This window comes from Bos indicus, chromosome 17 (assembly GCF_029378745.1).
Source record: "Bos indicus isolate NIAB-ARS_2022 breed Sahiwal x Tharparkar chromosome 17, NIAB-ARS_B.indTharparkar_mat_pri_1.0, whole genome shotgun sequence".
Classification (NCBI taxonomy): Eukaryota; Metazoa; Chordata; class Mammalia; order Artiodactyla; family Bovidae; genus Bos; species Bos indicus.
The window spans coordinates 35,260,651-35,277,738 of record NC_091776.1 but is presented as its reverse complement, the minus strand read 5'-3'; the positions used below and the strand labels follow the sequence as shown (position 1 = coordinate 35,277,738).

At 40.1% G+C, this 17,088-nt stretch overlaps 1 long non-coding RNA gene across 1 annotated transcript in view; it reads left to right on the top strand.

The window, feature by feature from the left end:
- Positions 1-17,088, top strand: part of LOC139176708 (uncharacterized) — a 195,732-nt gene that overhangs the window by 57,795 nt on the left and 120,849 nt on the right. Inside the window, exon 2 of the long non-coding RNA XR_011561120.1 lies at positions 1,373-1,542. This is a non-coding gene — a long non-coding RNA (uncharacterized lncRNA). The remainder of the gene's footprint in view (positions 1-1,372; positions 1,543-17,088) is intronic.

The window sequence follows — 17,088 nt, the reverse complement described above, 5'->3', positions numbered from 1 at the left end:
CTTAGGCCTGCCCACCCCCCAATTAATCCATTCCAAGGACAGTAGTCTTACTGTGATTGGCTTTCACTGACCTGAGATAAAATGGATGACGGAGCATTAGCTTCAATATCCTCTATAGCCAAACATTTTCCAATGTGTATTCATAAGCAAATGAAGGTCCTGATTTCCAAATACCTCTTCTCTCAGTGCTAGCCAAGTTTCTCCCTGTGCTCTTCTACACCTGAGATCTTAGAGTGAAGACTCTATTGCATGTTTGAGTAGTTACTGGCGGAAAAGTTAACAAAGCTTTGTATTATCTCTCTTCTGGCTTAAGTTGCTGTCAACAACCATCACTTTAATAAGTAAAGCTAGCTAGACTCCCTGCATGTTTTAGGAAAGCTTCAAGGTTGAAAGTAGCATAACCCCAATGTAGTGGCTTAAACAAACAGGGTATTATTTGTGTCGTATAAGTCTGGCCATATGTCCTTGAGTGTGCTGGCACAGTAGCTTGACAATGTCAAGGTCAATGTCTGATTATCAGCCTTTTTTATATATTTCTATGACCTCATGATGACAAAACGGTTACTGCATTCCAGATATCGAGTTTATATTTTAAGCAGGAAGAGGCAAATGTGATCTTACTTACATTTTATCAGCCAAAACTAATGACCCATGACCACTCCTAATTGGTAGGTGAATGTGGAAAAGGGGTCTGGCTAAGCCAACCACAATGTCTGCTGCACCCTGACCACTGAATAAAGTATGTCAGCATATACAGTTTAGTACAGATTTACTTTCTTCCAAAAGCTAGAAATGAGTTAAAAACTGGTGATAGTTATAAGGATCTAAAAATGCCCAGTCCAGCTGCCCTATCCTGTCAGAACACTTCAGGCAGTCTACCTGTGGTGGCTCTCCTGGACTTGGGAGAATGTATGCTATCCATGGCCCCCTGCTACCTTACAGTTTTTAGCTCAACTTCAGAGTTCCCGTTATAGGAGTCCAATTGACTGGGAAACTGAATCACAGTTAATGCTGCAGGAAACTATAGTGGACCTTGTTTCTTGTTACCCCACAAGTACCCTGCATGTTTTGTTCTTATAACTCCTCCCAGTGTACATGTGAGGAATAAGGGATTCCTTGAGCTTCACTTTCCACCTCTACCTCTCAAGGTGGTCTTTATTCTTAGGATTGGCAAATTGACAGACAGCAGAGAGGACTTTGCCTCCTTGCCTGAAACTCAGGAACTCTTCTCTTCTTTGCTTCAACTCTTCTCTCTTGTTATCTCTATATCTCACTGGACAGTGTATGTGAAGAAGCTGCAGTAGAGGGGAAAGGTACTATAGCAAAGGGGACTTCATTTTGGCCTTCATTAAGTCCTGCTTTGTTCCCACAGCATCTTGGAGATGGATGCAGAATAGGGCAAGACTGGAAGGCCTACTTCCCATGCCTCACCTCCTAGCCCTACTCTGAACAGAGGAAAGATTGAAACCCTTCTGATGACTCATAAATAACCAAGCCCCCTGGAATGCCAGAGCTACTTGGAACCAAGGCAGCAAATAAGAGGTAATTGTCTTTAGTTGCCTTCAGTTCTTATTCTCTTCTTTGTCAGAATGGAGCATCACTGTCCACCACTAGGACTTTCCTTCTGATCATGCTTTGTAATCTTGTCATGGAATTCCATCTCTGCTTGCTACCACCACATGTACACACTGTGGTTCTGTTCTAAGGCAGAGAAGTAGAAATTTATTCTAGATTTCTGAGTTTAGGGAACTGGCTAAAGGTTTCTCACCATTGGAACTTGAGAGAAAATGGTACGTATTTTCATTTTTTGTGGAAACTGGACATTCATAGAGAGAAGTGATATGCAAATAGAAAGTCAACATCAGAGATCCTCACACAACTCTTATGAATAGAGACAGCTTCCAAGACAATGAGGATTATGTGGAAGGAAATGTCCAGAGCCAAAGAAGCTGAGTGGTGACAGACAGCCTTTTACGCATATCCAGGACTCCCTGTGCCCTTCTGCAAACCTCAGGTTTTGGCCAAGAGATGTAAGTTTAAAATAGGCATGGATTGTTCAAAATTCTTATAAGGTTGTTTATCTCAATCCAGTGCTGAGCATATATCTGTTTGCTACTCACAAGCGGCCCTGTTTTCTGGATCCTTCAACAGCTATCAGTGTCCTGACAGTCTCTCAGTACTGTCTCGTAAAAGAGATAAAATCAGGTGTCCTTGATTTTAAAACAGATTCCTGATTCCCTGAATAGATTATCTCAGGAATGAGTCTTAAAGATGCTGCAAAGGGGAAAGGAAATCTTGAAAATCATTTATTTTGCTATCTCTGGAAATAGCCCAACCCAGATCTTCTCACACAAATGCACCTCTGAATCCCATATATCCAGCAGTAGAGTCCAGAACTTTTGTTTTTAAAGTGACGTGTTTTTTCTCCTGATTAGAAACTACTGTGTGTTCATTGTAGAGATTTTGAAAAACATAAAAAGTACAAAGAAAACAAAAATTATCTGTAGTCCCATATGTCTAGTGATTGTCACCCATAACAATGTGATGCATTCTTTCCAATCTCCCATTACTTTCTCTCTCAATTTATGTGTTCATGCCCCTTACAAAATTGGGATGATAACCATGTACATGATTTTGTATTCTGCTTTTTTCATCCAACTGTATATTATTACTATTTTCGCAGGCAAGTAAACATTTTTTAAATATCTTTTTAAATGATGTTATAATATCTCATCAAATGACTATAAAAATATTTGATTATTCTCTTGATAATAATCCATACCTTTTCTGAACAAATTTTAGTGATATTTAAAGCATTTAAATAGCAAGTATATTAAAATAAAATCAATTGAAAGTTAAGCATATGAAATGGTAAGTGTAATCTGCTAAATGCTATAAAGCAGATAAAGAATTATAAGGCCAATTCTCTAATCTCAGTGAGATTTTAGGTTTTATTATGGTATGATTTTTTAAAAAACTGAGTACAATGTAGCTTAATACTTAAAAACATAGCTTATAATTTAAAATAATTAGTACTTACAGTTAATTATTTTAAAATACTGTTTATTTTACATTCACTCTACTTTTCAAAACTCTACAAGGCAACTTACTGTAAAACAGCTAAAATAAAAGTGAAGATCATCACAAGTAGAGGAAGAAGATAGGAACCAAGACATAAAGGAAGGTAAAGGAAAAAAGGAAAAAGAGACCAGTGAAATCAGAAAACCTAATCTAAAAATAATTACTGCATGGACTGGGAGGAACCTAGCTTTTATTATCTAAAAAGTTCATTTCTTCAGTTATTCATTTGTTTTTTCAGTCCACAAATACTTATTGAACACTTCCCACGTGTCAAGCATTGAGTTAGGGGCTGCGAACAACGATGAACAAAATAGACTTGTTCTCATAGAACCTATGTTTCACAAAAAGAAACAGACTTTCTCATAGCTCCTAATGATTGTATCCTCAGTGGAAAATTCAAAGATCTTCCATGTTTCTTCATCTCGTATAGGTCCTCAGAAGAAGCAATGAACACTAAGGTAGCTCAAAATATTCAACATAAAGTTTGAAAAATATAGTCTATCAATAGAGGATTTGAAATAGAAATAATAAAGCTTGGAGAATCTAGAATATGAATGTTTATCACATTCTTCATGCAATTTCTTATGTATATTAATTATCCTAGATAGCCTTCTGATAATATAGTTGACTTTTTAAATATTTCGTTTTTAATTATCTAAGAAATCTGAACACATTACTAACATTTTGAAAAAGAAGAAAAATAAAACTCTCCTTAAGGCTTTGACCTCACTTAATCATTAGTAATATTATATCTCTTTCTCATCTTATAGATTGCCATATTTTACATACTTGTAATCATACACTACATAAAATTGTCCTTGAATCTTTTTTCACTAATCATTATATTGTAAGCATTATATTAATCAGGGCTCTCAAGATAAACAGAATATATATATATTCTGTATATGTGTAAATATATATATTTTATATATATATTAAATAAAAGAGAGGGATATTGAGAATTGAGAGTGAGAATGGGCTCATCCGGTTATGGAAGCTGAGAAGTTCCAGGAGTTGGCAGCCAGCAAGCTGAAGACCAAGAAGTATCAATGTTTTAGTTCAGGTTCTAAGGCTGGAAAAGACCAGTGTTCTACTCAAGCAGTCAAGCAGAAGGCAAGAAGTAGGCAGAGACTTGAGTAGCCCTAGCTAGGCCTCTGTAGAGAAGGCAATGGCACCCCACTCCAGTACTCTTGCCTGGAAAATCCCATGAACGGAGGAGCCTGGTAGGCTGCAGACCATGGGGTAGCAAAGAGTCGGACATGACTGAGCGACTTCACTTTCACTTTTCCCTTTCATGCATTGGAGAAGGAAATGGCAACCCACTCCAGTGTTCTTGCCTGGAGAATCCCAGGGACAGGGGAGCCTGGTGGGCCGCCGTCTATGGGGTCGCACAGAGTCGGACACAATTGAAGCGACTTAGCAGCAGCAGCTAGGCCTCTGAGTCATCCTGTGGAATGTATGTGTTAGTCGCTCAGCCATGTCTGACTCTTTGTGACACCACAGATGGTAGCCCACCAGGCTCCTCTGTCCATGAAATTCTCCAGGCAAGAATACTGGATTGGGTTGCCTTTCCCTTCTCCAAGGGATCTTCCTGACCGAGGGATCGAACCCTGGTCTTCTGCATTGCAGGCAGATTCTTTAACTTCTGACCTACCATTTTGTAGTCATTTTGGATTACAGTATTTTAATCGTTTCCTAGTTTTTTCCCACTTCTGATTAACACCATGATGGACATGTTCATGATAGGAATATTTCCATATTTTAGACCATTTCTTTGGAAAAGCTCCCCCATATGCATTTCTTTTTGTTTAGGGGTTGGGATGTGTGTTAAATAAGCAGGGTGACAATGTACATCTTTGACATACTCCTTTCCCGATTTGGAACCAGTCTGTGGTTCCATGTCAGTACTAACTGTTGCTTCTTGACATGCATACAGATTTCTCAGGAGGCAAGTGAGGTAGTCTGGTATTCCCATTTGTTGAACAATTTTCCAGTTTCTTAAGATCCACACAGTCAAAGGCTTTGGCATAGTCAATAAAGCAGAAATAGATGTTTTCCTGGAACTCTCTTGCTTGTTCGATGATCCAGCAAATGTTGGCAATTTGATCTCTGGTTCCTCTGCCTTTTCTAAATCCAGCTTGAACATATGGAAGTTCATGGTTCATGCACTGTTGAAGCCTATCTTGGAGAATTTTGAGCATTACTTTGCTAGCATGGGAGATGAGTGCATTTGTGTGGTAGTTTGAACATTCATTGGCATTGCCTTTCTTTGGGATTGGAAAGAAATGAAAAGGAATGAAAACTGATCTTTTCCAGTCCTGTGGCCACTGCTGAGTTTTCCTAATTTGCTGGCATATTGAGTGCAGCACTTTCACAGCATCATATTTTAGGATTTGAAATACCTCAGCTGGAATACCGTCACCTCCACTAGCTTTGTTCATAGTGAAGCTTCCTAAGGCCCACTTGGCTTCACATTCCAAGATGTCTAGCTCTAGATGAGTGATCACACCATTGTGGTTATCTGGATCATTAAGATCTTTTTTGTATAGTTCTGTATATTCTTGCCACCTCTTCTTAATATCTTCTGCTTCTGTTAGGTCCATACCATTTCTGTCCTTTATTGTGCCCAAGATAAGCAGATGACACCAGCCTTACGGCAGAAAGCGAAGAACTAAAGATCTTCTTGATGAAAGTGAAAGAGGAGAGTGAAAAAGGTGGCTTAAAACTCAACATTCAGAAAACTAAGATCATGGCATCTGGTCCCATCACTTCATAGCAAATAGATGGAGAAACAGTGGAAACAGTGACAGACTTTTTTGGTGGGGCTCCAAAATTACTGCAGATGATGACTGCAGCCATGAAATTAAAAGACACTTGCTTCTTGGAAGAAAAGTTATGACCAACCTAGACAGCATATTAAAAAGCAGAGACATTACTTTGCCAACAAAGGTCTGTCTAGTCAAAGCTATGGTTTTTCCAGTAGTTATATTTGGGTCTGAGAGTTGGACTATAAAGAGACCTGAGCGCTGAAGAACTGATGCTTTTGAACTGTGGTGTTGAAGACTCTTGAGAGTCCCTTGGACTGCAAGGAAATCCAACCAGTCCATCCTAAAGGAAATCAGTCCTGAATATTCACTGGAAGAATTGATGCTGAAGCTGAAACTCTAATACTTTGGCCACCTGATGTGAAGAACTAACTTATTTGAAAAGACCCTGATTCTGGGAAAGATTGAAGGCGGGAGGAGAAGGAGATGACAGAGGATGAGATGGTTGGATGGCATGACCAAGTCAATGGACATGAGTTTGGGTAAACTCCAGGAATTGGTGATGGACAGGGACGCCTGACATGCTGCAGTCCATGAGGTCACAAAGAGTCAGACATGACTGAGTGACTGAACTGAACTGGGATGTGGGTTAAGTTTCCTAGAGCTGCTATAGCAAAATACCATCCACTGGTTGACTTAAAATAACAAAACTTTATTATTTTAGAGTTTAGATGTCCAAAGTCAAGATTTTGGCAGAGTTATGGCTGAGAAAGAATCTGTTCCTTGTTTCTAACCTAGTTCCTGCTGGTTGCTAGCAGTCCTTGGCCTTCCTCAGTGTAAGGATATATCACTGCACCTTTGTCTCTGTGTTCACATGGTACTCTCTTCTCTGTTTTCACATGGGCTTCCTGTAGGACTCCAGTCATTGGATTTACAGCCCATCCTGATCCACTGTGACCTCATCTTAACTAATTACATCTGCAAAGACCCTATTTCCAAATAAGGTCACATTCACGGGTGCCAGCATTAGGACTTCAATATATCTTTTTAGGGAGACACAGTTCAACCCATAATAAGGTTTCTGGCTATTCCTGATAGATATTGTCAGATTGTACTCTAAAAGCCTGTATTTATTTAAAATATGTCAATAGGGTGTGTGAGTAGTTTTATTTTATATGTTTTATATTCTTATAGTAGTTACTGTATCTCTTATGATGATTTGACTCTTATTTTATAAACGACACCTTTTTTCTCAAGTAAGTTTTTTTGCCCGGGACCAGAACTGCTGACAGTATTCTTGCAGTGGGAAAATGTATAGGCTCTCATAGGCTATTCAGAATGCCAGGACAGCCAGCAAAAGGGTACTAGGTGACTCCAGCCCTTCCAAGTTGCAAGGAATTTGTGTGTAGTAGGTTATTTTAGGAGGTAAGGGCATACAGCAGATCAGGAGCACTTGGGCACTGCAATCTCATGAACTCTTGAACATCATCCTGGAAACAACTGCAGCTACTCAGTCAAACCTCTGGAACAGGTTAAAAGCTCATTCAGAGTACAGTGCTTAGTCCTGCTGCTGCTGCTGCTAAGTCGCTTCAGTCGTGTCCAACTCTGTGCGACCCCGTAGATGGCAGCCTACCAGGCTCCTCCATCCTTGGGATTCTCCAGTCAAGAGTACTGGAGTGGGTTGCCATTGCCTTCTCCAGTGCTTAGTCCAGTGACCAGCAATTTTATTTTCCTCACAGTAGCAGGTGTTGGCTGCTACATAGTAGACTAAGCTCCATCTAGTAGGCTACTACTTATCTGTGTTTTTATGTCTAAGGCTGCTAAAAATTAACTGACCTTCATTTCCTCACAGCTTCTGTTTAGTCATGGCTTCTACTCTGCTATGGCTTCTGTTTCTTGTCCCCTCTTTGTGTCTCTTGGCTTCCATCCATCTATTTTCTGCTGATTCTGATGTTCTGAATTCAAACTCCCCAAGATAGTCTAGTCTCCCCTATTCAATCTAGCTAGGCCCATCCTCATTCCTGCTGAACAAAATCTTAGGTTAAGTAGAGCTCATATGAGAAGCCTCATGGGTAGGGACCAGTCTATTGACGACTGTCTTTGAAGCTGCTGACTGTCTCTGGTGCAATCAACCAAATGCATGGTAGTGTTATTAATAATAAACATGGTGACTCAGGCCAAGAAGCCTCTTTCTGACGGGGTATCAGACACTCTGAGCTTTTGTCAATGGGGATGGTGCAAATAGCAGGCCATTGGCCTGGTCTGTCCACTTGACACTTAGCTCAAATCTCCAGCTCTACATATATACGGTTCGGGATAACAATAACTCTTAGGTGATAGAGAAGCCTTCTAGAGAAGACTTCCAGGAAGAGATGACAATGGAGCACAATCTTGAAGGATAGTTAGAGTTGATTAGAGAATACCAGGCTGAGATTATAGATTGAAGAAAGACATGGACAGGAAATCTTAGGCTGTATGCAGAAAATTAAGTAGTTCAGTGTTACTAGAATACAGATGTTAAGACAGTGTAGGCTTGTATAGGAACCGATTTATGAAGACCCTATTTGCCAAGTTATAGAGCTTGGACTTTTGGTAAAAGGAAGTCACTGAAATGTTTTAAGCAGGGACATATAATAGCCTTTTCTAGTTCAAGTGTAAAATATAGGTTTAAAGGGAGCAGAACTAGCAGCATATTAACTGGTTAGAAAACTATCAAAAATAGCCATGCAAGAGACAATGAGGGCAGTGATAGTACAGATGGGGAACAGGGTACAGATCTGAGGAATATTTGGAAGAGAAAACTGGCAAAACTTGATCACTGAAATGATAGACAGTATATCAGGAATGAGTTCAGAATGACTCCCAGGTTTCTGGCCTGGGCAACCTCAGTATCCCTTTAACTGAAATTTAAAGACAGGACAAAAAGCAAATTTGGGGGAGGAGATGAAAAGTAAATACTGAGTTCAGTTTTGGACATTTTGAATTTTGAGTACATATGGATGTGTATGCATCCAAGTTAAAGTGTTACTTCTTCAGAGAAAGCTTCTCTGACTAGTCGTAGGGTATGTGCATGTATGCTCAGTTGTGTCTGACTCTTTGCGACCCCATGGACTACAGCCTGCCAGGCTTCATGGGATTTTCCAGGCAGTAATACTGGAGTGGGTTGTCATGCCCTCCTCCAGGGGATCTTCCAGACCCAGAGATTGAAGCCATATCTCCTGCATTGGCAGGCAGATTCTTTACAACTGAGCCACCTGGGAAGCCCAGTTACAGGGTACAGATCTCATGGCATATTCCACTTTTCTGCTGTGCTAATCACAATTGAAGATAAGGAACCAATTGTGTGGTTAACTATTAATGTAATCTTTAGGAAGAGAAGCTCTGTTTTGCTGGTCTAGGCCAGAGCCCTCTCCACCGTAAGCAGTCAGTACCTATCTATTTAATGAATCCTAGATGCATTTCAGTCACCTGAGAGTTTATTATCCTGCACCTTACATATACAGAGCTGGAGATTTGGAGAGAAAAAGTAGCTTGTGCATTGACACACACTGAGTGAATGTAGGGTAGCGAGAGTTAGCAAAAAAAAAAAAAATACAGTGTGACCAGTTAAAATTGTATTTCATACAAACAGCAAGTGCTTATTGGTTCCAAAATTGCATGGGATTGACTTACACAGATCAAAGTAAGTGACATTTGACTTTGAACTATGTGATCTCAAAGTCCACCTCTTTCTACTACATCAGTAATGAGAGTGAACACCACTCCTATACTGAAAGCTTTGTTGGTGATTATACCAGCACCAACCTCTTGCCCTGTTAATAAAAGTTTTTGTTTTATTTTATGTTGTTTTGTTTTTAAATTCCTGCTTTGATGGAAAGTAATTTCGTTGGTCTTAGATGCAGACTAGCAGCCACTGGATTCTAAAAGTTTTATTAGAGTCTTTCCGGGATGTCTTCTCCAAATATAAGGTAAACTAAAAGAACACGTACATTCTGCAGTATCAGGGAAATGAGTTAAAGGATTCTCCTCGGTCGAACTGCTCCCCACCCACTTCTGTGGTATTTTGAGCCACTCAGGAGCTGTGGCCCCTATCAGATGTTTATGTACGTCAAAGGTGATGCTTTATAGTTTATGAGTTTCCTCAGAGATACTCTGCATTGTTCTGGAAACAAGATAACAGTGTGGTTCTGGCAATTTTCCTGAACGATCTTTAGGGCTGTCCTGTGTGGTTAATTTGATCTGTGGAGCTGCTGCGTTATGGTAATTTTGAAACACGAGGTTTGCTTATCTGTCTGTCTATCCTGGGTGACAACGTTTAAACATTGGTTCAAAGGGTAGTACTAGGCTTTTCTTGAGGGACCTAGAAAGGCTCCTGTGCGCTCTGTCTGCCTGTCTATTTGTATGTATGTATGTATCTAATAGATACATGTAAGTCTTTTACTAGAGCATTAAGAGTGATTATCTTCTGAACAGTAAATTTTTGTTTTTCCTTTATATCAATTTTTTCAATTTCTGACATAAGCAATATTATCTTTATGATAACAATGACAATAAAGACTATATTCTTTGGAGAGAACTGTTTCAGCCTTCCCTAACCAAGACCATTGGTTAGTCCTCATATCTGATACTCTTCAGTTTCTTCTTCTTCTTCTACATTCATGAAAGAAAAAGAAAAATAAGATAAAGATAGAGAATCTTCTAAAAGATTATTCAATAAAAATTTTTTTAAAAATAAAACAGCTCTTTAAAAAGGAAAATGTAATATTGGTCAAAATTATCACAAAGAGATAGGTAAATACTCTGGTTTAATATAAATAGTTCAGTTCACTTCAGTTCAGTTCAATCGCTCAGTCTTGTCCAACTCTTTACGACCCCATGAATCGCAGCACGCCAGGCCTCCCTGTCCATCACCAGCTCCCAGAGTTCACTCAGACTCACGTCCATCAAGTCAGTGATGCCATCCAGCCATCTCATCCTCTGTTGTCCCCTTCTCCTCCTGCCCCCAATCCTCCCAGCATCAGAGTCTTTTCCAATGAGTCAACTCTTCACATGAGGTGGCCAAAGTACTGGAGTTTCAGCTTTAGCATCATTCCTTCCAAAGAAATCCCAGGGCTGATCTCCTTCAGAATGGACTGGTTGGATCTCCTTGCAGTCCAAGGGACTCTCAAGAGTCTTCTCCAACACCACAGTTCAAAAGCATCAATTCTTCAGCGTTCAGCCTTCTTCACAGTCCAACTCTCACATCCATACATGACCACAGGAAAAACCATAGCCTTGACTAGATAGACCTTTGTTGGCAAAGTAATGTCTCTGCTTTTGAATATGCTATCTAGGTTGGTCATAACTTTCCTTCAAGGAGTAAGCGTCTTTTAATTTCATGGCTGCAGTCACCATCCGCAGTGATTTTGGAGCCCAAAAAAACAAAGTCTGACACTGTTTCCCCATCTATTTCCCATGAAGTGATGGGACCAGATGCCATGATCTTCGTTTTCTGAATGTTGAGCTTTAAGCCAACTTTTTCAGTCTCCACTTTCACTTTCATCAAGAGGCTTTTGAGTTCCTCTTCACTTTCTGCCATAAGGGTGGTGTCATCTGCATATCTGAGGTTATTGATATTTCTCCCGGCAGTCTTGATTCCAGCTTGTGAAAACATGTAAATTCAGGATTTGATGTGCAGGCTCTTTGCAAACATATATTCCCAGAAGTTTATATTTCCATGTGGTTTAAAAAAAAAAAAATGAGAGCAGAGAGCACCTGCTGGAACCTTGAGCCTCAATCATGAATACATATTACCATGGACAAGACAAAACTGTCATCTTCCAGTTCCTAATGGTTGGTTTTTACCCAACAATATAGGCCCATTTTCAGATTGATTTTTCTTCCCTGCCTCCCCCAAGCAGCTGCTCTCATTTATAAGGATTCCTGTTAAATTGTTTTTGAAACATTTTTAGCTGTAGAAAGCGAATGGAATGCAGAAGGCCTGGCAGGTTACCATGGAACGAATTTTCATGCTTCAACTATATTTTAGGCTTTGTGCCCCTAGCACAGACTGGGGTACAAGCAGAGTTACAGGAACAGTCACAGAACAGTATCTCTCTTGCTGCATTTCTTTTTCTTTTAAGTTTGAGGATAATTGCTTTATAGTGTTGTGTTGGTTTCTGCCATATGACACAAATCAGTCATAGCCATATATCTATCCAGTTCAGTTCAGTTCAGTCGTGTCCAACTCTTTGCGACCCCATGAACTGCAGCACGCCAGGCCTCCCTGTCCATCACCAACTCCCGGAGTTCACTCAAACTCAGGTCCATCGAGTCGGTGATGCCATCCAGCCATCTCATCCTCTGTCATCCCCTTCTCCTCCTGCCCCCAATCCCTCCCAGCATCAGAATCTTTTCCAATGAGTCAACTCTTCACATGAGGTGGCCAAAGTACTGGAGTTTCAGTTTTAGCATCATTCCTTCCAAAGAAATCCCAGGGCTGATCTCCTTCAGAATGGACTGGTTGGATCTTCTTGCAGTCCAGGGGACTCTCAAGAGTCTTCTCCAACATCACAGTTCAAAAGCATCAATTCTTTGGCGCTCAGCTTTCTTCACAGTCCAACTCTCACATCCATACATGACTACTGGAAAAACCATATATATCTATATATATAGTTGTTGTTCAGTCATTCAGTTGTGTCCAATTCTTTGTGACCCCATGGACTGCCGCATGCCAGGCTTCCTTGTCCTTCACCAGCTCCAAGAGCTTGCTCAAACTCATGTCCATTGACTTGGTGATGCCATCAAACCATCTCATCCTTTGTCGTCCCCTTCTCCTCCTGCCTTCAATTTTTTCCAGCATCAGGGTCTTTTCTAATGAATCAGCTCTTGGTATAAGTGGCCGAAGTATTGGAGCGTCATCATCAGTCCTTCCAATGAATATTTAGGATTGATTTCCTTTAAAATTGACTGGTATGATCTCCTAGATGTCCAAGGGACTCTCAAGAGTCCTCTCCAACACCAGAGTTCAAAAGCATCAATTCTTTGGCGCTTCAGCCTTCTTCATGGTTCATCTCGCTCATCCATACATGACAACTGGAAAAATCATAGCTTTGACTATATGGACTTTTCCAAAACTCTAATTTGCCCAATGCTGATCTTCTCTTCTCTTCTCTTCTCTTCTCTTCTCAGTCTTCTCACTGATTTTCCTCTGGAAAGCACTGCCTTGAGTTTCTTAAGGTCTACAAAGTTTAGTGAAATAGCTCTTTTAGTTTTTATTCACACTTTATTTCGGCCGTTTCTACCTTGGACACAGAGTTGCATCCATGGGAGCTGGACTGAAGGACAGTCTGAGTAGTAAACACCATGATCCACTGCCTCTCTTGACTTTCTTCCCTCCCCATTGCCCACTGTGATCCTTTGTTCTTGGGCCAGCACTGAGGATGTAGACTCTTGTGTATGTCTGGATGAGTTTTTTCTTTACCAGAAGGCTCTTCAGTTCTTTAGGCAAATATGCCTATTGTGGGTCACCCTGCCAGCCTTTTAAACATGCTCAGGCATACCTGGATTTCAAGATGAATATGGCATAGAGTTCCTAACCCACCTTGCTTCCCATGAATTTGGATTTGGGGTTCCTGATATTGCTTACTGGGATAGAAATGTAAGAACTCTAGCCAGCACTTAAAGCTGACAATATGTCCTTGGTGTAGGTGGAGACAGTGGGTCTTCTTTTTCAGGATGGTCATTTAAGTGATCCCAAATTATTAGGCAAACAAAAGGTACACATGCACCCATTGCCCCAGGAGAAGAGTGAAGCAGAATCTTAGTATAAGACATCTCTCAAGACCTCTTGGTGTGCATGGCTGGTTGCTGGAGAAAAGGTAGATAAGTTTGCATAGATGCCAAGCAACCCCCTGGGAAAGAAAAGGAGACAGAAAACCTTTTAAATAGCAATTCATTAGAAACTTTTTGATGGATTGGGATGGCTCTGATTGAGATTTTCCTGCAGTTTGAAAGGATAATGGACTAGAGGAGATGAGGAGCCTGGTCTGATGGATTCATGGGATAGGGGGGAGCTCTGCATCACATGGCTAAGGCTGGATCTAGAGGTCAGCCTTTGGAATAAGACTGTCAACATGTGGACTGCTGGCTCTCTCTTTAAAGCCCAGTGTGGCAGTACCTCAGTCTCAGCATGGTCTGGGATAGCAGGAGCATCAGTTCACAAGGAGATAATGTCCTTTGGCCTATGGGGGACCCATGGCAGCAACCAAAGCAAAAACCTCTTCCAGTGAGTGCTTGGAATCAAAACTGACTTTTTGAACTCAGTAGGCACCTGACTTTTTTGGCAGTCTTGTCAGTTGTGGGTCAAGGAAGTGAGAAGGCTCAAGATTGAGGTTCTGGACTTGTTAATAACTTGTAGATGGGGCTAAAACAATTAACCACTAAAATTAGCACTATGACTGCTTTTATGCCTATAAACTGATAATGCCAGTCATATGGGTAATACAAGCAGAAATAAAAGCCTCACTCACCTGCTGTTAGTTTTAAGATTATTATCCACTGCAATTTAGGGCTCCGATGAGGTTGCATATTTATGCTTTTTAAAAGTAGAAGTTAATATAGTCATTTGCTCTACCCTGCTGAACTCTTTAATAAGCTAGATCCATTCCCACAGGTCTTTGGAATTAATCCCAATCATGTCCTCTTTGGCTGGTGTCACTCACAAGTTCTTGCCCTGTGATTCTTGGCTCTTTGATTTGAGTCCATCACTAGACCTCAACTCTCTTTGTCTGCCTGGCCCTCTTGGACTGTTCTGGGCTAAATTGTCTAGACTGACAGAGATGCACTTTTTCCAGCCAAGCCTTTAACAGACAGACACCCAACGTGCTCCTGCCCTCATTTCCTGCTACTGAGCTGCCTCCTTGTGAGTGGTGGAGGATAAGCTGCAGCACTTGCAAAACAGGCCAAAGAGTTCACTCCAGTGCCCTGTATCTCTATGCCAAGCACTAGTCTTTTTGAGCTATTTCACACTCTGCTGCTTCACCTGTGGAATGTGAGGATTCAACTAGAAGGTCCCACTGTGCATTTTAAGAAACAAACATTATTTTTTGTGCTGGTGGTATTTGTATTGAGAAACACATACAGAAACAAAAAATATTTACTTCAAATGAAATGTGAATTTTTGCCTTGGAGTATTCATAGTTCATTCATAGCTCTCAGTTTTTGACAGGATCGTGATGATACGGAATTTTTTAAAAGTTAAACCCCTCAAAAATGAAGTTTTTTTTTAAAAAAATGTATTTTCCCTTCTCATGAGGGAAAGATGGAGGTTGATTAGAAAGTTGATATAATGGAAAGAAATGCTGAAATCCTGGTATTAATTTTACCTTAAAAATCTGGAGTTTTTATTCACATCAACTTGATAATATAAGCAAAAGCAATGGAGAAATTTGCCCAAGACTTGGTCTTCCCACCTTATTCAAATTACTGTCTTTATTACTTTCCATATCTTAACAAAGGAAAAACTGAAAGTAAGGGAGGTGTGTGCACCACAATGACTGCACTCATACCTTCCATCACTGAAAATGAGAATGAGCAAGCAATTTGTTTTTCCACATTCAGAATCATATTCAAAAAAAAAAAAAAAAACCTCAATTTTTAATGGCATTAAGATTAGAAGCAATCAACAAAGGCAAGGAAATTCACTGTGGAGGAAACGAAATTCCACCTTAAATCACAAACCCAAGAAAACATAGTCTACTGGTTTGATCATATCAGGAATCCCCTGCCCAAACTCAAAAACAATCTCTTTTCCCTGTAACAGATCTTTTTAGTCATGCCAAAAGGTATGTCTCATGCACACAATCATGAAGATATTCTTTTGAATCAAATTCTTAAGAAGCTCATTAAGTTAGGACCACTTACATGTTTCTTTGAGATGCTTTTGACAAGAATTATAAACTACAAAAACTTTCTAAGTTTCAAACCTGAAAAGATTGTGTTTTATTTTTCTTTGGGTGGCAGGGGAGTGGGAAGGAGGCTAGTCAGTAAAGACAGGTCTACTTTTTATCTTTAGTGAAATCTCGATGAGTAAACTGAAAGGAAGATTGGGTTGGGGTTTATGCAAACTCAGTTTCTTCCTCTCTACCCCTCTGCACTGCTTTGCCTGCAGAGAGATTTACCTTTGTATCTCTCTATTCCTGCTCTTCACTCTCAGAACACTACTAGTCTGTCCTGGGCAGTTCTAGTATTTCTAGTATGGACTTGTTCTGGAATGGACAAATTCAACATTTCTTAGGATCAGCCTATAAAAGCAGAGTCTCTAAACAAAAATATAACAAGATTTAGTGTTCCTTCAAACCAATGTGAACATGAATCATTTGATGCTATGTGGCCATAAATGTCAAGAAATATTTATTAGATACCCATTTATATAACTGAAATAAAATGTACAGTGAATACCATAGGCACAGTCCTGACCCTAAAAGGGACAGTTGATAACAATGATAGTAAGAGCAACTGCCACTTAGCAGGCACTTACCATGCGCCAGGCATTTATAGTCTCATTTAATCCCTGCGTGCATGCTAAAGTGCATCAGTCATGTCAGACTCTTTGCGACCCTATGGACCATGGGACTCTCCAGGCGAGAATACTGGAGTGAATTGCTTTGCCCTCCTCCAGGGATTTAATCCCTACAGCCACTGTAATAATTAGATGCTGTTACGACTCTTTATGGAGAAAGAAGCTAAGGATAGGAGACATTAAGCAATTTGTCCAAGGTTGTATGACATACACTGTTCTCATCTCTGAAGAACACACTACTGTGTTCACCTTGAGCCTAAGTGAAGGTTGAACTTGTAGGACTGGAGAGAGCCCCTTCTCCACCTGGGTGCTGGATTATAAATACATAGGTGCATAGGGTCTTGGGATGGAGAGGAAAGTAGAGAAAAGAACAGTGTTTCTTCTCCACATGGTCTGATACTGGTCTCCTGGCATGACTCCCTAGAGAGCAATAAGCAGCAAGAGGATACTAAAGGAACCAGAATATATCTATATAGGGTTTTTTGTGTGTGAGTGAGGGAGGAGGAAGTTTATAAAAGAAATATATTCTAGTTAAAAATTTGAACAATGGAAAATGTATAAAATAATCTTACAAAAAGATTACTGTTAATGGTTTATGTATATTCTTCTAGATTTTTTCCCCACATATTAAAAATGCCCTCAATGAGATGATAACCATTTTATATTTCCACCATCAGCATA